The 25,243-nt window shown below is 41.1% G+C and overlaps 1 protein-coding gene across 1 annotated transcript in view; it reads left to right on the top strand.

Annotated features, from left to right (window-relative positions):
- Positions 1-486: 486 nt before the first annotated feature.
- Positions 487-25,243, top strand: part of LOC118816703 (astrocytic phosphoprotein PEA-15) — a 55,353-nt gene continuing 30,596 nt past the window's right edge. Inside the window, exon 1 of the mRNA XM_036583239.1 lies at positions 487-825. The gene's annotated coding sequence lies outside the window, so the exon portion shown is untranslated. The remainder of the gene's footprint in view (positions 826-25,243) is intronic.

Here is a 25,243-nt window from a genome sequence, read left to right as displayed (position 1 = left end):
AGACGAAAAAACGTCAACATTAGGATGTTTCAGGTTGAGACTCAATTTTTTTGTCAATTATTCTACAATATTCTAGTTTTTTTGTGTGTTTAAGGGGTTACAATTAGTAATACAGAAGGCGCGAGTGAGAGGACCTGTATTTAGCTCTTTGTGGGGACCGGATGTCCCCAGAATGCTAAAAACATGAACATTTTAACAGTTTCGTGTGGAGACGAGATAATTTTTTTAAGAGAAAAAAGTAAATATTTCATTTTAAGGTTAAAGGGTTCGAGGCTGGTTGGTTGAGTTCAGGTTGAGGTGTGAGCTTTAGAGTAATTAATACAGAAGTCGATGCAGCTGTGACCCCGCAAAGACAGGAATACAGAGAGAGAGAGAGAGAGAGAGAGAGAGAGAGAGACGCGGCGGTGTGCCTGGAAGAGGGCGGGAACGAGCGAGCGAGAGAGAAAGAGAGCGCGCGCGCGCGAGAGAGAGGGGCGTTTCTATTCTCAAGCCGGCGAGACTCTGCACGGGCACGCGCAGCAACTTTGCCGGACCGTAGCGCGAGCACACGCCGTTGACGACGCCTGCTTGTGAGCTCTTTAGCACGCACATACAAACACACACTTCTCCGCACAACACACTCTTCTTTCTCCACCGCGTTTATCGCCGTTGTTCCCGTCTCTGACTCTCTCTGAGACCGAAGCGGACTTAGCGCAGCCCGGGCTTCACGGAGATCAGCAGCGGCTGCGGAGCGGAGCTCTGAGCGGAACAGCACGGACTCGGATTCAGCCTCACAGCCCCGGCACCGCCACACAGCTCCTCCACTGACCGCGCTCAGCCTCCGGAGTGAGTAACACTGATTATTGCTCTACATGTCGGTCCCGGTTCTGTCCCGCCCGGTCGTGTCGTCTTTGTTCCGTTAACCTGACAGGACCTCTCCGTGTTCAGGCGTTAGCAGCTTCAGCTAACTTCACCGGCTCTCTGACTGACTGTGGGTCTTAACGGTCGTTTTCCGAACACTCCGCAGTTCGGCTGTCAGTTTGTATCCGTTAAAGGGGAATTCCACCGAAAATTCGAAATTTTCTGTAAAAGTCAGTGGTTGAGATGTAAACAGTGGTTTGGTGCGAAGTGGTTCATTCGTAGAGAACTTGCAGACTCACAGTGGTGGTGAAAGGAACCAGGGGTCACGATGTCTACAGCTGATGATGGTAAAATAGTCATAAATCTAAAAAAAGGGGTTTTCTTTGAGGACTGTTTTGCCTTAGAATGCCATGCATGCATCCCTACACCATGAATGGATTAAAAATGGATTAAAACACATTTTAAGCCAAAACTTCACCAGACAGTGCATTCAGAACCATTTCTTGTAATAACTTTTTGGGAGGGAGCTTTTAGAGGTGGACGTCTGGTTCCTATCATCACCACTGTGAACAGTTCTGACTTGATAAGTTTCTCTGGAACGGCGCATTTCACACCAAACCACTCTGGACGACTTTGTTTACACCTCAACCATTTAATTATGTAGAAAAATCGGTGGAGTTTCCTTTTAAAACTAGAGCTGGCACAATATGACACTTTTCCGATACCAGTATTGAAACCTTGAATATCAGCTGATACCAGCATTTCTTTCAAAATGACTAAGCTTTAAAGAGCTGTTTGTAATTGAAGCACTTCATTTAAGATGAACATTTGAGAGTTATCATGCTTAAATTGCTCACCACCCCAACAAGAAGACATACGCAGCTAACAACAGCATGACATGACACAATGTGAGTGCTTTTTCAGGCCAGATTTGTTACAGGACTGGATTGGATTCATCTGTTTTTTCCCTCTGATATCCAATCCTGAGTTTTCTGCTCAATACCGATATGCCTTCTCCGGTTAAAGGTATTATTCAGGTAGGGGAGGTAAGTGAATATATGTAGGTCATTATAAAGTGAAGTGAAGTGAGATGGAGGCCAGCTGTCAGTGTAGCTGAGTCAAGGCCCACAATGTTGGCATTAAGTGGCGTGACTTTTGTGAGCTGAAATCTGAATGGATTTTCTGAGTCTGTCAGCAACATACAGGTATATAGCCTTGACATAGATTTTAAAGCAGCAAAGTAAGGGACTCTCTTGCTTTTCCCGTCTCTTCAAAGAACTTCCTTTCAGAGAACTGCTCAGGCCAATGAAACACTCCCTGAGAGCCTCAACGCTCTCCCCGAGATATGGGAACATCTGCCCATCATCATCAATTCTGACAAGTTTTGTCGCATTCAGGTGAGGCAGTCAGCCTTGAATGTGACCCTTGTTGTGAAGAACTGAGAGATGGTATCTCTCCCAAACAGCCAGAAAATCTGAGAAACATTGCATATGGAAAACTGCAGGTTGATAAGTGATGAAAGAACCGCTCTTGCCCAAGCGAAGTTGCAACAAAAAAATCCAGCATGGTGGCGTATCCAGATTTTTCCACGCTGACTGAAGGTACGCGATGAACAGGAAGAATCATTACTCATCTTACCGTGCTTCCAACTTCTTTCTCTTCAAGTGTATCTTCAGCCTCAAATGCTTCTAGGCTAATTGTCTCAACTTGAATGCCACAAAATTTGTCAGAAAGAATTCAGATGACATGTTTTGGTGGAAAGGTAGGTGTTCCCGTCTCTCGGGAATGAAGCATGGAGGCTCTCAGGGTTCGTTTTGTTGGCCCAAGCGCTCTTGCCTATACTGCATTGATTCTGTTGTGTCTCTGCTGAGGAAAATGGGCAGCACAGCAGAAACCGCTTCCCTTCCGTCCACTTCCTGGCTTGGTGTGTGTTTGTGTGTGTTTGGGGAGTGCTTTTGTGGCCGGGATTGTTTTCAGGCAGCGATTCAAGCTCTTGTTGGAAACCCTGTTTAACTGAAAGCGTAAACCAGTAAGTCTCTCCTACCCTCTCGCACTCTCTCTCTCTCTTCTCTTCCCCACTCTCTCTCAACTCTCTCTTTCTCTTTCTTTTGCTTGCTCCACTGAGTGCATTCACTCTCTCCCCACACTGACTCAGCAAATGACTTGTCAGGAGCAACGAAACGACAGACAACTACAGCCACTTTCCCTCAGACGTCGGGTTTTTTTTTTTGCCGCTGTCTTTTCTCATTGCAACTTCTTTGATGGACGCCTTAACCTCGTCTGCTGGCCCGTCCCTAGCACTCAGTTTTCCAGCAAGCCTCCCTGCCAGAGACGCTCAAAGCACGCTGTAATTTCCGTTTGTCTGACAATCACTTTATACATCTCTTACTTTAAATCGCTCTTCTAGCGCTGGCCGATATATATTGTCTGCACCAGTATACGATATTGAGCCTCACTTTTGGTGATATTGATAGATAAAAACATAGTCAACTGCAGTGTATATCATTTGCTCGGCACCTCAGATGGTTCTAAAAGAAGATTTTAAAATGATATTTAAAGGATTCTTTAGTAAAAAAATTGGTTCTATGTAGAGCTATGAACTCTCAAAGAACTCTAATGAACTCCTGCATGATTAAAGGGTCCTTGCAACATGAAAGTGTTCATCGGGTTGATGGAAAACATGCATGAGTTGTGCTGTAGATGACTGTATATAGCACCCAAAAGGGGGTTCTTCTATTGTTACTAGCTTGACACCATAATAATAGCAGAACCCTTTTAGAACCATCTACAGCACATTCTCCTTCAATCTGAAGAAGGCTTTTGTGATGCCAAGAACCCTTTAATCATGCCGAGGGTTCTTTGAGAGTTCTATGTAGAGCCCTTGATGTACCATCTTTTTTAAGAGTGTAAATTAATAGTCAGTTTCTTCCCTGTAGATGTAGAGTCTGTCTGGTTAATGGTTACAGTACTATCTAAGCTTTTCTCCGGTGTAGTTTTAAAAGACGAAAACAGTCCAATCAGAACAAAGTATCTGATTTGTAGAGCACCAGTACCCAGGAAACATGGGTCATTAACTTTACTGACATTAACTTAAATATAATCTTATACTGTGATGCTGTGGTATGTTGGAAAACATATTAATGTTGAATTTTATTATCACCGTCTAGCATTATTATGCAGCACGAGCTCTTTCAGTGCTCAGTGCAAAGACAGCAGATGTCTTTGTGCGCTGTGTTGGACTGGTGCTCCACGGTTAAGTAAAAGCGCTTGATTTTGCAGAGGTATAATACCATAACAGGCCTGTTATGTAAGAATCCTTTCGAGGCTCCAGTTTTGTCCTGGATTTGGCTGTGTGTGTATATGTGTGTGTGCTCTGTGGCTCTCCACACTCCCTCTATTAAAATCTTAGTGCCAATTTGCAGGCCTCTCTTAAGAACCTTCATTGGGAAAATCCGGATCAGTGTCCACCACAAGGTCATATCCCACTGTCCTCTGCCCTGGGAACTGAGAGTTCCGGCTCGCTTCCCTCTGGGCTGGTTGGCCGGAAGAATAACAAACCCCGGTGAACTTTTCCATGCAGCAGCTTGCTGTAAATTCATTTAATGTGCGCTGATCTCATTCAGAGCACCGTAGGACCGCACAGTATATTGGTTGCTAATCAATATTCGCAAAAGACGATATGCAAGTGAGCCCTCTGACCAGTCCCGAAAACTGTTTACCGAGTGCGGTGAGCATCTCAGACTTTCCAGATGATTCTGTGGGAGTTTGTTGGATCATAGGAGTATGATTATGATTCCACGTGATCATGTGATTCAAACACAAATCAATTTGGTCATGACAGTCAGGCCAATATTTAACTCTTACTAGAGCTGTTACTTTTTTCAATACTTTTTAAAGGTATTTACATAATTAGCTGTAAAGTTAGTTTCACAGTTATATTAACATTCAGTTTACACTCCATATTGGAAAGTTTAAGTTTCCCATTTGTTTCTATGAGTGTGTTTACATGCACTTAATAAACCGATAACTGCAGAAAGTCTTTATGTGCACTTGAGTAATCAGATAATGTGAAAACTCCGGGTCTAGGTGAGTCAGACAGTAATCGGATTTCTGCTTTACAATCAGCCAATAAACTCACAGAAGAAGACGTGATGCAAACATAACATAAAACTCAAACTTCATGACGTGGCTTTTTTTAAAAACATTGCGCCACTTTTCCCTGAAAATATGAACATACATCATCTAGAAGATGAAGAATCCTTAAATACTTCATTTTGTCAAGCATGTATTTGGTTTCTGCGTCACTCCAAAAGTGTTTTGCTGCCTCTCGCGGCGACGCTGCTCGCTTATTTCCAGTACCAGTGTCTGTTTTCGCACGTGCGCAGACTGAGAAATCCGAAAGAAATCAGAGTAAGAGTTCACATGCACTGAGAAATCAGATTATTGAGCTAAACCTCAGCTCTCTTTATAGGATTTCTTAATCTGATTTTTAGATTGGAGTGTAGTGTTTACATGACCATTTAAATAATCGGATAACCCATTATGATCGGATTATTGAGTGCCTGTAAACGCACTCAGTGTCTAGAAAATAGGCAAAAAACATAGAACATGTTCTTTTCTTTCAGCAAAACATGACTTTGTGCACAAGAATAACATTTTGTCAACTTCAAATCGTAGCAAATCTTTTTATCTACTTACAAACCCGAATGTGTTATTGATTGAAAATCGATTAGACCCTGGCTTTCAAAGATGCTTTGGTGATAAATGGATTTTTAAGTGTTAACCGCCTCTAAAGCGTTCCCCACTGTCTATTTAGTACATTGCACAGCATAATGCAACATGCAGTCCTATCATTGCAGCATGGCATTTTGCAGCTCTAGAGCTTTGTTTACCAGAGGTGGTGTCACTGGGAGCCCAGCAAATAATGAAGGAGGTGTGTTCCTCTATTTGACAGTCTGTCTCTCAGCAGCTTTGATTGATCACTCCTCCTATTTTCGGGAGTGTGCTTACTGGCACTGGCATTGACTTTCAACCCACTCTAGGTGGGATCAGCATCAAAGGAAATTGATTCAGATATCAAAACCTGTGAAGAATTATTTTTATTTCATCCTGCATTCATTTTCCAGCAATCAAATGTGTACAGAATGGATATTCCCGTCGCAATAAGTGGAAAAAAATGCATGAATCATGTGGGATTCTGATGTACTCTATGATTCATACGCCTAAATTATTGTGTGGTAGTACGAATTTGTATGAATTTTTGCATTTTAGTTAATGGAATCTGTTTATAAATACAGCATTGTTGGTTGTTCCTCCTTTGTGGCTGTAGAGATGTAGAAGGTAAACACGGTTTAGATCTCTCCGTCTCCTTTCAGCTCAGTGAAGCAGAAACTCGCCCATGCATCCCTGCGTGGACATCTTGACCTTTCTTCTGCCTTGTTTTTCATCTCTCTTTTTGAAGAGATTGAGGTTTGTATGCCGCCTGCTGTGTGGTTTGGTTTGGTTTAACTGTTTTTTCTTCTGGTTTGTCATCTGTTTCTTCTAATCGAATGCACCTGACTGAACTTAACTTAAGGGCTTACTAATTAGCTGAATTGTATTGGGTGTGGTGCAGCTTGGAGAGCTACTTGGTGATGTTTTGGCCCTCTAGAACATGGAGAGTTCAGAGCTCTGGACTGGAATTTTGTTTTTCTTTTGGCAGTTGCTTGTGGCTAATATTGGCTGGTCATAATTACTGGGCTGGAAATTTGGCAATTTAACAAGACAATCACTGCTGTTAACAACGTTGTGCTAAATTTCCTTTGGGATCAATAAAGTATCTATCTATCTATCTATCTATCTATCTATCTGTCCATCCATCCATCCATCCATCCATCCATCTCTTTTGGTCTGACAGCTGCGTAATGCTTCTTCTATTATGTAATTCACCTCAAATTCCAGCATTATAATTTTTCTGGGATTTATAATCAATGAAAGCTAGTCGATCTCAGCATTACGGCAATTAGACTGCTATTAAATAATTGCCATTTCATTGTAAATTTGACCTGCAATCTCGTGACAGGCGTATAAGTATCTCATTTAGGTGAACACATTAGTGGCCCCACCTACCTCCTTCAGCGGTAATAGCTCAGGTCAGCTGGGCTGCAGCACTGTCATTACTTTTTGGCAGCGACGTATTTATTTATATATATTTTTTTGCAACAGCTCCTTCGCGGATGCCAATAGGTTTGCAGTCACACTCCCACACGAACCATAACAGTGTTTCTCACCTCAGCTATTATGAACCTTTGTGCAACGGCTAGTGGTTGCCATGACAACGGTTCTTCACAAAGCTGGATGATGTAATGTTATGGTGTCTTGTGGATCGTTCATCCTGATTAGACTCAGCGGCTCTGCTGGCTCCCGTAAAGGCAATCGGTCTCTTAAAGGGACGGAGCGATTGCAGCATTTCTTGTGAATGACTTTGTCACTCAGTCCACAGCTAGGCTGTGATGTAACCACTGTGGCTCTCCTGGGGCCTACTTCACAGGAAAGGTATAGGTCTACCGCATTGTCTCAGGATGACATAACTCATCCTCTGTTCTTCCTTTGCCTCAAAGGGCCGGAAATGGGGGTGTTGGGATGAGTTCAAAGTCATGAAATGCTGAAAGATGAGGCGGAAATTAAAGCCCGTTCAAGTGGGTTTTAATATGCCACAGGGTTTTCATTAGAACGGAGAAAATGTGAGAAGTGAAAAGTTGAAAGTTGTGAGAAAAGCAAGCAGTTTTAATGGAATTTCCATATGCTGTCATTTCTGTTAGGGATGCACCGGTACTACTTTTCCCCCATCCGATACCGATACCTGATCCCCAGTATCTGCCAATACCGATGTACCCCTACCAGTCCTAACACACTTAACGATGTTTATATTTGACCGATATTTCAGACCTTCTCGGTAGGTGCCTATGATATTTATACCAAGACCATGCCCCACTCTCTTCTACATACACACCTCCTCTCAGATGTTTTCATCCGTTTTATCTCAAAATCTAATGCGGCCTGACGTTCTGTCACTAGAGCGCACATATACAGTCACACACACATGCGTGAACATGCTTGAATGCAAATCTGTACACACAGCATGAGCGGAAAAGAACATAACGTCTCCCTCTCTGGGAAGTCGTAACCTAACCAGTGTGAAACCATCAGCCCACAACCCATCTGACTGAACTCCACTCTCCCACACAAACTACGTTACCCACAAGCCTCTGCCCGGACTGTAGGTGTTCAGAGCCATTCAGACGAACAGGTGCACCCTCTCCAAGACCTGGCGAGGACCCAGAGCCTCTTAGGCACAGTTAAAAGCACCATGCCACATAGACAACATCTAGGACCAGCAGCTACTCTCTACATGTTAACTGCCCTCCATAAATATTGGCACAGGCTTTAGAAAAACATTCTTTATTGCTTATCTGTTTTATCTTTCCAGGAAGTCATGACTGACCATGTAAGTGTTCCAAATGGCTTTAGTGAACTTGACAACATCAAATCTGAATGGGAATATATTTCAGTTAGATTTCACTAAGAATTTCTAGGGGTACAAACTATTGTGGCACACTTAGATTTAAGAAAAAATGAGTTTCATGATGTATGTAGTTTTATTTCTTTCAATCATTATACCTTAAATAAAGGTTAGATTTTTGCTAATATGTTAATATTTTGAATCAAATATTAAAAGGATAAGTTATTTTATATGTATATATATATATATGTGTGTGTGTATGTATATATATACACACACATATACACACACTGATCAGGCATAACATTATGAACACCTCCATAGGGGTCCTGACCCTATATATATATATATATATATATATATATATATATATATATATATATATATACACACACATATATATGAGAGTCACTGTGACATTGCAAGCTCTGTAAATATGTACCTTAGAATCTAAGTTATGCAAAGAATGCAAAAAATGTGGATGTGATGCAGTGTGTTTGGCCGGCAGGTCACAAGTTCACATTTTGCCAGTTTCTTTTAACACATTTATTGGATGTAGCAAATCAGTTTTGTCTGTCACATTCAGTGTTTTTACATACATTACATATTACTTGCATAGTTGTTCATCGTGTCAAATGATGTGTAGTAGTTACTAGTTATTACTAGGTAATAAGGTAATAAGATCAGAGATAACACTTTGCAATCCCCAAAAGGAAATTAGAGAATAATAACTATGAGCCCAATACGTCCTAAAGAATTATGCCAGTGACGTCGTGTAACTAGCGTCTGCTACATTCTGGTAATCTTTAGCCACGTTAGCATGTCTGAGTGAACTATTACTTTACATTGATAATGCACATTTATATATACTCCTTATTGTTGAAACCATAAGAGAAGCTAAAACAAAAGCAAAACTAAAAAAGGAACTTCACTGGAATGTAGTGGCTTTTTTGGGGGGGGGATAAAAGCCTGAAACTAAAATGAAGTAATTCTGTTTAGATTATAAAGAGGGGATTATGTTCAAGCAAATCTGAGTAGACTGTATGAATGACTTTTTTCTGTCATTTTCATTACAGTCAGTTTAGAAATATGTTAGGAGTTAGGACACTCCCCCTGTTCTGGTCAAAGCAATTTTAAGTGTGTCAGAGAGAGAGAGAGAGAGAGAGAGAGAGAGGAACAGAGAGACTGTAATCAGAACTTTGGCTGTGATTCAGTCTTTGTCTCTGCGTTTCTGTGTGTGTGGGTTTGTATAGTGTGTCCAGACTGCAGCTGTGACCCTGGTTGAGCAGTGAGGTAAAATCATCCTCTTCCTCCTTTATCTCTCTCTCTCTCTCTCTCTGTCTTTCTGTCTCTCTGTTTGTCTTTTTGTCTGCCCTTCACTGATAATGCCCACACCAGCACCACAGTAGGCCCCTGTTCATTGGTCTTCATGTGTTCGTGTTGGTTTAATTCGGTGTCATGACGCCGTTAGAGACGGAAAGCTGAACGAGGCCTTCACAAGCTCAGACAGACGCTGCTGCCCTGCGAGGACACAGGGAGAAATGAGAGATCTGAAGAGGAGGTAGAAACAGGAAGCAGAGAGAGGAGAAGAGGAATGAGAGAATGGGAAGTAAAGGCTCTGGCGAGAAGAGGAATGTGAGAATCTCTGTCCTTCTCGCTTCCCTCTTTCAAAGGAATACTCCAGCGTTCTTCATCCTCATCTGCTGAATCTACTCTGTATGGTTGATTATTGCGGACAGTTCTACATTTCTCCTGCTGTGTCAGAGCACAACGTGGGCAGTAATGCGTTTATGTGAGGCATATTTCTGTAGAGTTCTTGCATGAACTATTCACTCGAATGTTTTTGCAAATTGGGTTGTATATTAGTATAATCAAATTGCATGAAAATCTTAGGTGCATAGGCCCCTTATAGTACTTGAATATACAAAAAATATATGTGAGACGCTAAATATATACACATATACACAATGTACACATAATATAGGTAGTGAAATAAATACTATATGTACAGTTGTAAACTTGCTGTTTTAGTTTTCATCGGCGTCTGTTATAATTGAGTTTTGAACCAACAGATTACCAGAATTACTAGAATAGGGATGTGAAGCGGGATCCGATAGAATAGGGCCCTCACAATGAAACTTGCCTGTTTGATTCCAAAAGAAGAAATTATCAGTTAAAATTCAACTTTTCAGTGAAACAGTAGTGATTAGTTGCATTTTGTGTGATGATAATGGATATTTTAAACTCTTCTGCTGGGCTTGCTTACAGTAAGAAACAGAGCCAGATAGAGATGCTGTCTGTCGCGATCTTTTTTCATTATTATTATTATTATTACTTGCTTGCTTGCTGGCTTGTTTGCTTACTTACTTACTTACTTATTTACTTACTCATATTTACTTACTCATTTACTTATTTATTTACTTACTCATTTACTTACATATTTACTTATGTAGTTATTTATTTACTTGCTTACTTATTTACTTACTTTTTTATTTACTTACTTATTGATTGATTGATTACTTATTTACTTATTTGTTTATATGCTTACTTATTTACTTACTTTTTTATTTCCTTACTTATTTATTGATTTATTGATTTGACATGAGTTGAAGCAGTTGCCTGTTAGATTTTGTTCTAAATGTTATTATGAATGGACCAGTAGACAAGTAGTAGTCCTATATAACTTGGAATAAAAATTCTGCTGCATTTGTTTTTTTGTTGTTATTTCCTGTAAAGTTCACGGTTTGTAGATTTGAGGTTTTCTTCCGACAGTGAGGATGTGCGTGTATGGCACTGGTTTGTTAGTGAAACCTTTTAAAGTAATCTGTAGATAAATGGTAAATTACCAGTACAGTAGCTTTAAAATAGAATATATTGTAATGCAGGAGTGCCCAGTCCTGGTCCTGGAGATCTACCACTCTGCAGATTTGAGCTCCAACCCTAATCTAACTCACCTGTTGTAATCAAGGCCTTCAGGAGCTGAATATTAGAGTCAGGTGTGTTGGGTCTGAACTTTCCACCTGGATTGAGCTCCGCTGTTGTAATGTGTTTTCGGTATATTATGGTTTTTGCATGGGGGTGTCCACGTTTCTGTGACGTGTGTCTCTCTCTCTCTCTCTCTCTCTCTCTCTCTCTCTCTCTCTCTCTCTCTCTCACTCGCTGGTATGCGGTGTTAGATCTTGTTAGCACCTGTAATTAAAGGTGTCACCATATTGTGATAAGCCTGATTTCTCATTCATGTTTTATGTGCCTTCATAACACAACGATCAAACACAGTATGAACACAGTACAGCTCCTTGTCCAGTGAACTTCCTGAGATGTGCATAAGCTTTTAATTGTATATGATGCTGTTTGTGAGCTTTATAATCACGGTTTCCTTCTCACATTCACGCTCACACACACACACACACACACACTCACGGTGAACGCTAGTCTCTCTCCCCCAGAGGCGATGTGATATTTTTATCTAGCACACTTCCTGAATGCTAATGAACTGAAAGAGTTCTCCTTAAATATGAAATCTCACTTCATTTTCAAAAAGCTGGGCAATTTCACAGTGAGATATATATTTATGTATATTTAAAAAAAGCATTTATGAACTTTATGAATGTTCACATTTATTGAACATGCTCAGTGCTGCTTTAACTCTCCTCTCCAATCAGTGCTTAATAGAGCAGGTTCAGCTTTAGAGGAACTACAGTTTCTCTTCTCTGTAAAATTTCCTTTGTGTTGAAAAAAAAATCTTTTCGGGGGGAGTGGAGGAGGGGGGGACTTGCCGGATGAGTCATCACACAAGCCATGTGAATGAGCTAGGAGTGTGTGTGTGTGTGTGTGTGTGTGTCACGGTTGTGAAATGTCACCCACCGCAGGACTTCATTCACTAAAACATCGATTTTGACAACAATCAAAATCTATTTTTAAAGGTATTTTTGAACAAAACGTGAAATGCACTGCATGCTACTTTAGATAGCTACTACTGTAACAAGTAACACCAGTTCGTTACATACAGTGCAGATTTGTCCAAACACAAATTGGACATTGACAGAAATGTAGCTGGTTTGGCTGTGTGCTTCAGCAAATTGGATTTGAAATGATTAAAAAACGTTGATTTAAAAGTACAGTGCAAAACGCTATTATACCTCTTTTTATACATAGTCCTCTCATTTTTATGGAAAGGAATTGGATAATAGGTTGCTTAGTTGTTTCTTGGCTTTCTGTGAGCTTTAAAAAAAAAGCCTAAAGTGTTGATTCTACATGTGGCTTCAGGATCTGAAATCTGTTGCTGTTATTTCTGAGCATGAAGACCAAGACGTGCCGTTATTAGTAGAGAAGGTCATCATGAAGCTGAAAAATGAGAGTAAATCAAACATTATGTGGGTCAAAACCAATTTTTGGTCACACTGCTACATAACCCTGCGTTCCTACCGGCGGTGACACAACAAGATGGTCGGAGGTCGTTCATTTTCAGTGAGAGCTGGCAATTTCCGGCAACAGGAGGCAGCACCAGAGCTGGTTTACAAGGAGGCTGGCCACTTCCTATTTCATTCGTTATATCAAACACAGGACTGCAAAACCGCAGAGGGCGTCCACATGCGAATCCTCAATGAATAGGGGTGAATGGCGCTAAATGGCTAAAAACAAAAAGTTAAACTAGTTTCTAATCACTCGTCCAGAACTTTCCTTTAATTTTAGAAAGTAGAAGCATGTGTTTCACTAAAAAGTAAATAAATCTTACCTGTATGTTTCCTTTTTCAACAGCAAACGGGTTTTGGGCAGCAGGATGGTAGCGTTACTGCTATGGAGTGATTGGTTTGCGAGGACCTCGTTGGTTGTTTGCGCTCAAGGACGTAAATAAGGCGCCGTTTTAAACTCCTATAATTCGAGTTTAAAAGCTCTTAAAAATATAACAGCAGTGTTAAAATGTTTTATGCTGTTCTGTGTTCAGGAAATGAACGGATGACTTTATATTAAAAATGTTTCAGCATTTATAAACTATGATTTTGCAGAAATGCTCCATCTTAACCCGTTCAATTTTGGACTCGCTCAGGAGCGCCCTCTAGCGTTTGAGAAACCCAGAAGACATTACAGAGTGGGAATTCTCCTCTCTACAAGTTCTGTGGCAGCACAAATGTTGGGCGGAGTCGGCGACACGACAAAGTTGAGCGGAGTTTAACTTTGTTCAAATAAGGAGCGAAGCAACGTGACGATTACCATTGGGCAACGTAGTACACGCTTTATCACCACCACTGCGAAATAGTACGCTGTGTTCTTGGTTCCTAGATAATTGTTCCTACTAGAGATGGAATAATAGACAGTAAACAGTCAGCAATCGCAAAGACTAAGTAGTGTTTTCCTCACACACTGACTGCACAGACACAGGGATTAAATAAGAATAAGCACACAAGTGATTTCTCGGGAATGCATCTGATTTGTGCTTGGCGTCAGTGAAACCATGGCAACCAGCGGTCAGCTGGAGTTCAGAAACGCCCATGAGTGATGAGTGATCAGTGATTTGGGCGTCAAGAGGTGAAAAGTCGCTGCCGTTGTGAACGATATGGTAGAAATCTAATGTCATGATCTTATAAACATTGTGATCCTCAAATAGGTATCTTGATATTTAGTTCTGCTGAGGTTTGAAACTGAAACATTGCACCAGCAAATCAAATTACCACATGGAAAAATACTAATAAATAGTATACATAGCATGATGGGCCAACATCCAATCAACTACCTTTTATTATGCAGTTACCAAACACTGGTTGATGTTACTTCCAGGCTCTCTGTCATTGTCTTTTAATGATATATGCAGTTGAGCAGTGTTATAAAAATACTGATGTTACTCATAAAAGCATTTTGTGAAGTTTATCATGACAAAAACAACATATTGTCATGTAGCCCTCCCTTATTACCATGTAGGAGGAATGCACTGGGGATCCTAGCAGTAGCAAACTGGTGGATCCCGATAGTGAACGACTGAAGGAAACTTTCAGTCTAAACCTGAAACTCCGTTTCAAACTGGTGAACAGATCAAAAGCACTATTCCAGATGTGTTGAAGACAATTATAAGGAGAAGAATACACCGGCCTGACCTGGCCACAAATTACAAACCACTGATAAGCCTCAAAAAGACCAGATTACAGTCTGCTGAAACTATTAAAAAGCCTCTACAGTTCTGGGACAGAATTTAATGGACATGTGAGATGAAGATTAACCTCCACCAAAGTGATGAAAAAAGGTAGATATAGGGAGAAACAGGAACTGCACGTGGTCCACGGTATATCACTTCACCTGCTAAACATAGCAGCATGGGCGTGTACGGTTATCAGAGGAACTGATGTACTGGTCTTTATTGAAACTGTGACTGCAGTAGCAGCTGTATGAGCTCTGAAGTGTGCAAAAACATCAACTGCTGAAATGCACTGCTGAAAGAGCTGGGGCCGGAAAGCGGAATGTTCCAGACCGGCTAAGTCCGTCACCCGATGTGAACTACATTGAGCGTGCTTTTCATTTACTGAAGCCAGAACTGAAGACAAAACAAGCTGAAACTGAAATGGCTGCATCACAGGCCTGGCAGAGCATCACTAGGGAAGATACCCAGCGTCGCTCTGTGATGTTTCTGGGCTGCAGACTTCAGGCAGTCGTAGACTACAAAGGATTTAAGATCAAGTATTAGCCTTGATCAAGCATTAAAGTTTACTTAATAAAGTTTGATTATCCAATTACATGAGGTCCCCCGAAACGGATAAAAAGCTCGCCCAGCATAGATGAAAGTACCATTGAATTAAAGCTGACATTCCACGCTTTAGCCCCAATTTTGACCCCAGTCATTTTTCACTTCAGCGTCAATCCAAAGTCAAATCAACAATAATTATCACTTATATCCACTATATGTACATTAGTCATCCTTCGGCACGGTCTGTATAGGCCACGCCCCTAGGCAATGGTCTCAAGTCATTCAAGGCCAGACTCCAATCTCTTTGAATGCAGAGAGTCTTATAAAACTGAACCGAAAAGCAGCTCCAATGTTTCAAAACATATGAAATCACTGATAAAACCTGACAAAACAGCATAAATAGTTCGGCCATTTTCTTTACTAAAGAAAATGGTTCTATATAGAACTATGAACACTCAGACAACCCCACTGCATGAATAAAGCGTTCTTTGCATCGTGTAAGGGTTCTTTGGGTTGATGTGAATGAATGTGCTATAGATGGTTCTATATAGAACCTTTTTGAAAAGGGCTCTATTTAGCACCTAAAAGGGTTCTACTATTGTTATAAGCCTGACATCGTAACAATAGAAGAATCCCTTTAGGTGCTATATAGATCCATGTTTGTTTAGAACCATCTACAGCACATTCTCCATCAGTCTAAAGAACCATTTCATGATGCAAAGAATCCTTTATCCTATATAGAACCATCTATAGCACATTCATGCACATTTTCCATCAACCCAGAGAACCCTTACACGATGCAAAGAACCCTTTATTCATGCAGTGGGGTTCTTTGAGTGTTCATGGTTCTGTATAGAACCATTTTCTTCACTAAAGAACCCTTGAAGCGCCATCTTTTCAAGGTAATCATGTTTTCATGTGTTATTTGAGCCGAACTATTTATGCTGTTTTGTCAGATTTTATCAGGGATTTCAAGTGTTGATTGGAATGTGTAGAGATGTGCAGGTCAGGTAAACTTTTAAAAGCAGATGAATAAAAGCATCAGCCAATCACAAATAACAGTCCTGGCTAAGTACTTAATGAGGTGTCTCCCTCCTTCACTTATCTGCATGGTGCACACATTAGCCTTAATGGCAGAGGAGCAGAATAACCTTCAGTGGAAGCAGCATTAAGCACTTAAGATGTGTTTATGCTCAATAGCACCATCGCACGATGGTAAATGCTGTGAATCACCTCTGTGACGCATGTCAGATGTGTTTCTCTGCTTTGTTCGGTCAGTCAATGGAAACGCAGGACATTATCTACTTACTGAAGGGTGTCAATGAATGTAAGTGTGTGCAGTGAATGAATAGTGTCAGTGATAAATGTAGTGAATGAAGAGTGTCAGTGAATGCTAAAGGTGCACGAGTACGGTTGTATGCTATTTTTGTTTCAAGGATTTTTTCCCATTATCTTACCAACAATAATGTACTGCTCGTTGTTGCTCGTGAGGGGGCCCGCTAAGAACCCCTGTCATGCTCAGCTATATTGTCCACCACCAACAGGAAGAAATACATTGTCATTGGCCCAATCCCATTTCTTCTTTTTACCCCTACCCCTTGTTTTCTAGTGTCACCCTAACCCCTTGGAACTGAGTTACAAGGGGTAGTGGTTGAAATCTTGACCTATGAAATGGGACAACCCCCAAATAAGACATTGCTTCATTAATAGCCTAGTCGCGGTGCTCTGTAGGTGACCCAGCCCGTCTTCAGTGATAGCAGAGAAGGGAAAAGTTCAGCAGCCTCACTGCTGGGCTTTACTTACATTTAGGGCATCACATCCTTCAAAGAGGGGGACAATTATTTATTATCACCCACCACTAATTCTTTGGTGATACGCAGCTGAAGTCCGCTATTCGCCAGCTTCTCGTTCAAATTTTCCCGTTCCACCTTAAATGGTGCAGCAGTTACATTCTGGCGCTACAGGTGTCAGAACTGCTGGGCTATCTAAGGTGGAACGGGAAAGTTAGCTAGCTAGCTACCGAGACATTAGCATGCTATTAGCGATTTTTTTATGCTTGTTATGAAGAAAACGACCATAACACATTGAAACGACATTAAACTAAGATAAGACAATGGTTATCGTAATTTTTGTAATGGAGATAAATTCTCACATTTGTGGGATTCTTTGATCTCCTGTTCAGCCATCGTGCCGGTTTTTCTTTTTTTTTCATAACACTCCATTTGGAGTGTGAAAAACCTCAGTTTGGAGCGCAATATAGCCCTAACACTTCGCCCTACCCCTCTATCTTAACAAAAATTGGGACACCCTACCCCTACACGTGAACGCGCAAAACAGAGGGCTACGGGCTAAGTGGTAGGGGCAAGGGGTGAAATGGGATTGGGCCATTGTCAGTACTCATTGTTTGTATGCTAATGTTAGACCAGATGTGGCTACTGTTATCATGTTAACTACTTAGCTTTTTCTTTATGTTGAGCTATAACCAATTCTGTGGTATTTCAGGCTAAACTTGTTACAAAATCATATCAGATTCTTTTTTTCTCTGAAATTTAATCTTGCATTTACTAATAGCAGCAAAGTGGAGTACAGTTTGCATACTCACTAATACAAGCAAAAATCGTCACATTTTAATATCTTATTAAAGCATAAAATCAATGTTTTTTTATCCCAGCCCAGGGGTCGGCAACATGCGGCTCTTATACTGCCCTGTTGTGGCTCCACAGCAGAATTAGATTTGTAGGTAAAAATAAAATAATCCTCCTTTGCAGTTAAATAAAGCTCTGCTGGTCGTTCAACACAGTTTAAACAATAAATGGTCTTAAATGCTGGAGTTAATGTAGAACTGCTAATTCATCCTTTAACCTGAAGGTTGGTCGCACACATTGCTGGTCACCATAGCAACGCAGACAATAATCTCACCTGTCAATGATTTGGAGACAGACTGATTTATTTGCATTTATAAGCACGCAAGTTGGTTTCCTGATACATTTAATCTGCAACGAGAAACACGAAAAAGTTGTGAGGCTGAAGTCGCTTCTCTTTCGCCAGCTTCTTGTTCGAATATTCCCGTTCCACCTTAAAAGGTGCAGCAGTTACATTCTCAGGTACCATTTAAGGTGGGATGGGAAAATTCGAACAAGAAGCGACTTCAGCCTCGTTAAAAATTGGACATTGAGAGACATTTTAAAAGAAACTGTTCTAGTTTTGAGGAAAAGTTTCCTGCCGGAGATGCAAGAAAAGCAGCTATAGCTGAGCTAAAGCTTAAAGCAGAGCAAAGTAAGTCTGTGTTTTCATTATATTTTTAGCCTATACTAGCGCATTAGCACATACTGGGACATGTGATATGACACAGCCAAGATGGTAAAATGGACATGAAAAGTTGTGGCTCCCAAGGGGGTTTGATTTTGGTTGAAAGGACAAAATGGCTTTTCTTAACATTAAGGTTGCGACCCCCGGCCTGTACATGTTGTCCATCTTCTTGTGATGAAAGATAATGGAGAACTGAAGAGTCATTTCAATATTTGAATATTTGCACATGAGCACCCGCAAACATCCCTACCCAGCACAGATACTGTATATTGATTCAGTGCTGTTGTTTTGTTGCCATTGCTGTCAGTTATATTGTTAGTTCAGTACTGATAAAATGTTTACCATCTAGTAATGTTTAACCCGCATAGAATAAGCTCTGCTTTATTTATCTCACTTCTGTGTGTGTGTGTGTGTGTGTGTGTGTGTGTGTGTGTGTGTGTGTGTGTGTGTGTTGGATTGCGGGTGCTACGACTGTGACATGTTCGATAATGGATAGGCAGAGACAGTGTGTTTCCAGGTCATGACTGTGAGGTAAATGGTTTTGATGTGTATGTGAGAAAGAGAGAGAGAGCAGGAGAGAGAGAGAGAGAGAGGGAGGGAGGGAGAGAGAGAGAGAGTGTGTGTCCTTGTATTTTCTCACATTCTTCATCTTTCCAAAGCCTTGAGAGACAAAGAGACACAGTGAGAGGCAGGTGAGGAAAGAGAAGGAAAAACCTTGTAGCCTCTCAGTTTCTCTTCACTGACCTATTTCTCTCTATCTCTATCTCTCTCTATCTCTCTCGCTCTCCCCCTCTTAAATCTGGCCATCTGCTGCGGTCCGGAGGCCATGGTGAGGCGTTTGCCAGTTAGATGAAGCAGCAATCACGTAAATATCTGCACACACTAACACATGGCCTTGCATGCGTTTGTAAGCACATACACTATTGTACTATCAGTTATGTTAGTAATCAATTATTATACGTATTATTTAAGCAATTAATTAAGTAATCAGGCGAAATAAAGGGCAAAACCAAAACACTTTACTTGAACCTTGTTGACATAACCATGCCATAAACATGCCATGGCAGATGTCACATGCTGTCATGAGTTGTCCAATAACATAACAGGGCCATTAGCTATACCTGTCAAGACACATCACATACTGTTTGACATCATTACGTACCTGGGTTCAGGTAAGGTGTAACATTAAGAAAGGACTTAAGTGAACTATGCACAGCCCTTTAAATATTCCAAAGCTAAACTAAGAAGCTTTAAGAAGTTTTCATTTTCCACCCTGGAGACATTTACAGCGCTTTGCTTACTTTTGAAAAGGCGCCTCATTGCTAGAGGTTGTGGATATAGTCTGTTTATGGTGCCTCTACAACGGTGGCTTAAACACAAGCAAAGACTTGCAGAGTGACTTGTGAAGCACTACTCCTATCACAGCGTGTGCCGTGTACCGTACTGGAACGGGGGAGCATGACCAGAGCTAGTCATGCCAATCCCAAGACCTGCTCCGCATTCTTAATCCATCCAGTCACTGCTTAGCATCCAGTGCCTCTTTAGCAGTGTCACCTCATGCATGCATATAAGGCTGAACCCGGGGCTATTAACTTGTTCAGGTAGTTACTACAGTAGTTACATCCTCCTGAAATGACCATGCTGCACTTCGGGATGCAGTATGAAGATAGCTCTGGCCGCAGACCGGAATATGTGGACAGTGTAGGACGTCATCAGGTATCTTTGACCTCTTTCATATGTTGGTTACATACGGCATACTACCTCCTACTTTTGGGCACAATCAATCAATCGTGAGAAATGGGTTGGGCTTCATATCTGCTACACAATTCATTAAAATATGTCTGGATCAGCTCCCTAATATTGAATAATCGAGTTTAATAGAGTTTTCGTGTCAGCCTGACTCTAATGTAAATGTAGACATTGTTTATAGAAAACTACTCAAAGCCGAGCGTCCCCAAAATCACATGCACTGACTGGCATACTGCAAAAGCTATCATCAGAGGATAACAGTAGTAATCTGAGAGTGTGTGAGAGAGAGAGAGAGAGAGAGTTACTGCGAAACAGACCGTGTGCTTGTGTTTGAATCAGAAGGATTACTTGGCGTCTTACTGTAACTCTGATGGCCGCTCCAGCTGCTGTTTTTTCCTCTGCCCTCCGAGTCCGGCCAGGAAGTGTTGCCATGGCAGTGGCAGGAAGCGATGGCTGGCCAGCCACTCGCAGCTGGGTCTCCATGACGATTGGGCTGGCCTCCAGCGCCAGAGAATAAACGGGAGTCGAGAAGTAAACAGCGGAAAGAAAAGGTGGATACAGTAAAGAAGTGGAAGTAGGATTTCCTTCATGTCCTCTTTTTTCCACACTCGGCACTGCCGAGCCATTGTGCTCGGAGCTGCGTGCATTTTATTGCAGTGATTGGACACTTTCCTTTAGGGATGCGTCGGTATTTCTGATAATCAGCCCTTGAAGGCCAATGCAGCAAAGAGGCTGTTTCTACTGTTTTATCTGCACTTTTCCATTAGTTTCTGAACGCTGTTGTCTTTATTCGGTTAAAGAACGAGATCTTACGAAGCAGAAACTTCAGCAGATTTTTATTCAGTGTGTGTTTGAATGGGAAAACTTATGAATATCAACATCAGTCATGTGTTATTATTCCTGTCATAAAACAGTAATAAGCATTGAATAGCACTCTAAATGAGATTCCAATAAGTGATCGCTTTAAGTGTTCAAGTTCACATAAGAATTATTATATGAACTTTTAGATTATTCAATGTAAAAATTGCCATTTTTAACAAATGCTCTTATCCAGAGGCAGCTAAAGTGGTAAGTTGGGGTATATAATTGAAAGAAATTGCCTGTGGTTTTGCTTCAAACTAGCCAATAGTCGGCCAATTTATTATTTTGATTTTGGCTAATGTGAGTGTGTGTGTGTGTGTGTGTATATATATATCATAGCATACTTATGCATAATTCACTGTGCTAAAAAGCCAGTTACCTTCTACTTTTCTTTTCATGTATTGGGTTCCATTTTATTTAATTAGGCATCTAATTTTTCATGTATAAATTAAAAATACAAACTTCTATACATCCTGATAAAGAGCAAATAATGTTATTTATATTGCAGCTTTGACTACTAGAAAGTATTAGAAGGGTAATTGTGTGTTAGCTAGCCCACACAATTGGCTGATTGGTTAAGAGTCTTACCCCAGAACTGGATAACAGCACTCAATAAGTACATGCTGTAAGTATGTGTGAGCTCAGCATAGTGTGCTACATCGTCAGCTGTGATTCCAATAATATTAAATAAGCCATATAACGCAACTTACATACAGTGCAAAACACACTAACAGTATGACTGAGTAATGACTGAGTTTGTCGTCTTTCAGTAATCCTTCATCTCTTACTCTGTAGTCAGTTACAGTCTGAGTTGACGTCCAGGTTGTTTCTGAGTGAGTGAACATTAAAGATGTATGTAGAGGGAACCATCAGTATTTTGGGGTAACAATTGCTTTTAGCCTAGGTTTAGCCTTTAGCATAGCAGCAGTGCTCCTCCTTCAGTCATCTGTATCACAAAGTGGCCTCAGTAGATCACTTATACTGAGAGCGTGAATGACTATAAGGCTCCAATCCACAACACTACAGACTTCAACACACTGCCTCATTAAACACACCTGATTCAGCTCAGCAGGTAATTAGCACGGCCTTCATGAACCGAATTCAGAGCGTTAGATGAGGGTAAACGCTGATCTCCACAGCACTTTGTCCCAGAAGGTCCCCAGTTTGACATGGCTGGTCTAAGGCATGCATGTGTAAAGCAAATGACTCGAGAGATTCAAACATCATTTAGCACAATTTTTGCTGCGCCAGAGACAGAGAAATGCTTAAAGGCTTATCTTTGTATTTCCCAGTTCTATTTTGCACAATGAAAATATTTAATATTTACTTCTTATTATCAAATATGGTTCCCATTACTGACTATACAATAGAAAAAAACTAAATATATATAGTAAATAGATTTTCTTAAGCATTTAAAATGTTTATATACAATAAATCCAGCAAGTAAATGTGATCTATTCAAGCTTGATATGTTTAATTTAAGAAGAAAGCCCTGCTTTTACTAAAATAAAATATTTTCTAAGCGTAGTTAGGCTAGTAAGGTTAGTATAGAGTTGGTATCAGTATGAGTACTTGGTCTGCAGATACGTAAGGGTCAGGTATTGGTATGCCAATATATTGTGCACCCTTACATTCTTTATTTCTCTTGTTGAAAGGGTAAAAAAAATCTTGCAGTGTTGCCAAACTGTTTCCTTCCCATCATGACCTTTGACCTGTATTGCATAACGCCGCCTCTGCTTATACCGCCGGGTTGGGATAGTGTGGGAGACACACCCACACAGCACCCAGAGTGCTTTGCTCTAGCGGACGATTGACAGCTCGGCCTCCCTGCACTTCAGCAGGCTCTGGCAAAGCGCTCAATACTCACGGCGAACTGTGGCCTGAACTGTGATTCCGGATTGAATAGATTCTTCTGTTTACTTGTGGCTGTTATGAGAGGCTTCTGGTCTGAGCTGAGGAATGTGCAGTAAACCAGATGTGTGATGAGTAACTGCAGAACTCTCTGGAAATTAGACCCTTAAAGAGGAACACACATCCGCAGGCCTGAATACATGCTGTGTCACAGTTGGCTGCGTGTATTGAGTGTTTTGCCGGCTATTGAAGTGAAGAGGGACGTGTCAGTAGTTCTGTCGAAGCTTGTGTCAAGGACATTCCACCAATATTTCTAGATTTCTATGTAATTAAATCATTTAGGGCAGGGCCAGAGTCATTAAATCGTTTAGAGCATGGGCCAAAGTTGACGCACAAGGCCTTTGATTCGATCCCACCAACGTATTAATTCTATGTATGACTTATTGGTCGCATCTTATTTTGATAGTCCGCAGTAGATGCTTTGTAGATGCTCAGTCTGTCTTTAACTAACATTCATCTAAATATTAATTCAATGCAGCTGGACTTAAAGTTGAATGTGAAAGATTCTACCAAATCTAACCCGAACCTCAACTTCAACCCAAAACCTACATTTCCTAATCTTAAACCTCACCGTAGTATTGTTGATGTTCTGATCATGTGTGTCGCGTCATAGTGAAAGTTTATATCGTTCAACATGGCGGAGCAGAAACTGGTCTGCAGAGCAGCCAAAGTTTATGCTCTGATCTTTAAAAGACGGCGGTGGGACGGACGTCCAGCTTATGTGTCTCAGAACACGACGTCTTCCTCTCGGCCTTCTTTAATAAGGACATGTGAAGGACGTTTTCCTGAGTCTGACGTCATTTTAAAGTAATTAAAAACACAAGCACTGCTCACTGCTGCTCATCTCACTCTGACCGGACTCACGTGATGCTCGTCGTCATAGTAACATCTACACTAAGCGGTTTTCTATGCATACGCGTAACTTTGGATCTGATAACTTTTAGTGTGCATGTAAATTTAGATTTTTCATCAGATTGTTGAGCAGAGTGAGATATAAACACCTCAGTCTTCATCTATAATCAGGATGTATTCAGTCAAAATCTTTGTATGTAAACAGCCATAGGAGCTGTATTTGAATGACAGGGCTACAGTTGGGGCTCCTGTGTTTCCTGCAAAGTGAGGACATCTTTACTAAGTAAATGTGTGAGTACGAACACTCACGCTTCCACAAATGACTGCTATTCTTTTGGGGGCTTTTCCTTTGAAGTCTGTATTATAGTCTGGAAGTAATGACACTCTAGAGCCAGGCTGAGTGCGTGTGTGTGTGTGTGTGTGTGTGTGTGTGTGTGTGTGTGTGTGTGTGCGCTAGAGAACGAGAGTGTATGAGAATGTGATGTGCTGATGTGAGCTGATGCATCGTGACTGTGTTCATTAAGCTCAGAGGATTTCTCTCCGTCTGAAGATAGAAAAATGGGGGGAAAAAATAGCAGCGTGGCCTACATTCCCTCAGTTGTGCATTAGCATAGCGTCGGCGCTAACGGCCAAAACACACGAAGGCGGGCTAGCTTCTCATTAGCGTGTTACGCTAATGTGGCCTGACACAGCGTGCCATACCCTCCGCCTGCTTTTAGAAAGGTAACGATGTGGACCACTCCAGACCCTCTGTGTACTGTGTGTGTGTGAGTGTAGGGGCGAGGCGCGCGTGTGTGTAGAAACATATTTTGGCCAGTCATTAGCTAATGGAGCGTTCAGCATGGTGCTGGCAGGAAGCGACCGACTGACCTTTTAGTCAGAGTGAGGGACAGAGAGAGAGACGCGTATTTAGGCTGTTTTCGGCCTTCGGTATAGACAGTCGTATGCAGTGGTTCGGGCACCCCTGGTCAAATAACGTGTGTTGTGAAAGTAAGTTGGCACAAACCTCTACAGAGAACACACTGATATATATAAATATGGCCTTTTTTTCCTGCAGTTTATTTCTGCAGTTTATTTTTTTTATTTCTTATTTATTTATTTGACATATTGTAAAAAAACAAGATTTAAAATGTGCAACTACTTTAGCACAGACTACATATTATGTAGACTTTTTTCCTAGTATGTTAAATTCAGCAAATAAACAGTAATTGTGCATTAAAATGTGCAGAATGTGTTCTCTGTAGAAGATCAAGGGTCATCACAGGTTCCCGAAAACTTTGGACAAGACTGTATATGATGTTTCGTCACTGTCAGAACGAAACCTCGCATCTCTACAGGGATGTGGGTCGAAAGTGTGCTGAGGGCTCCAATAAATAAAATAAAACGATGGAATTAAATAATAAAATAGTAATTGGAGCATAGTAAATGCCTGTGTGTGCTGTTTAAGTTAACTCTGCATTTTATTACAGTGAGCCGAATCACATCCCTAACCAACTACTGGCCGCATTAGGGGCAAAGAGGGAACGTGTAGGCTGAGTTGCAGGCCA

The sequence above is a fragment of the Colossoma macropomum genome, unplaced genomic scaffold (genome assembly GCF_904425465.1).
Source record: "Colossoma macropomum unplaced genomic scaffold, Colossoma_macropomum, whole genome shotgun sequence".
NCBI lineage: Eukaryota > Metazoa > Chordata > Actinopteri > Characiformes > Serrasalmidae > Colossoma > Colossoma macropomum.
Note: the sequence above shows the minus strand (reverse complement) of the source record. Positions and strands in the feature narration are given on the sequence as shown.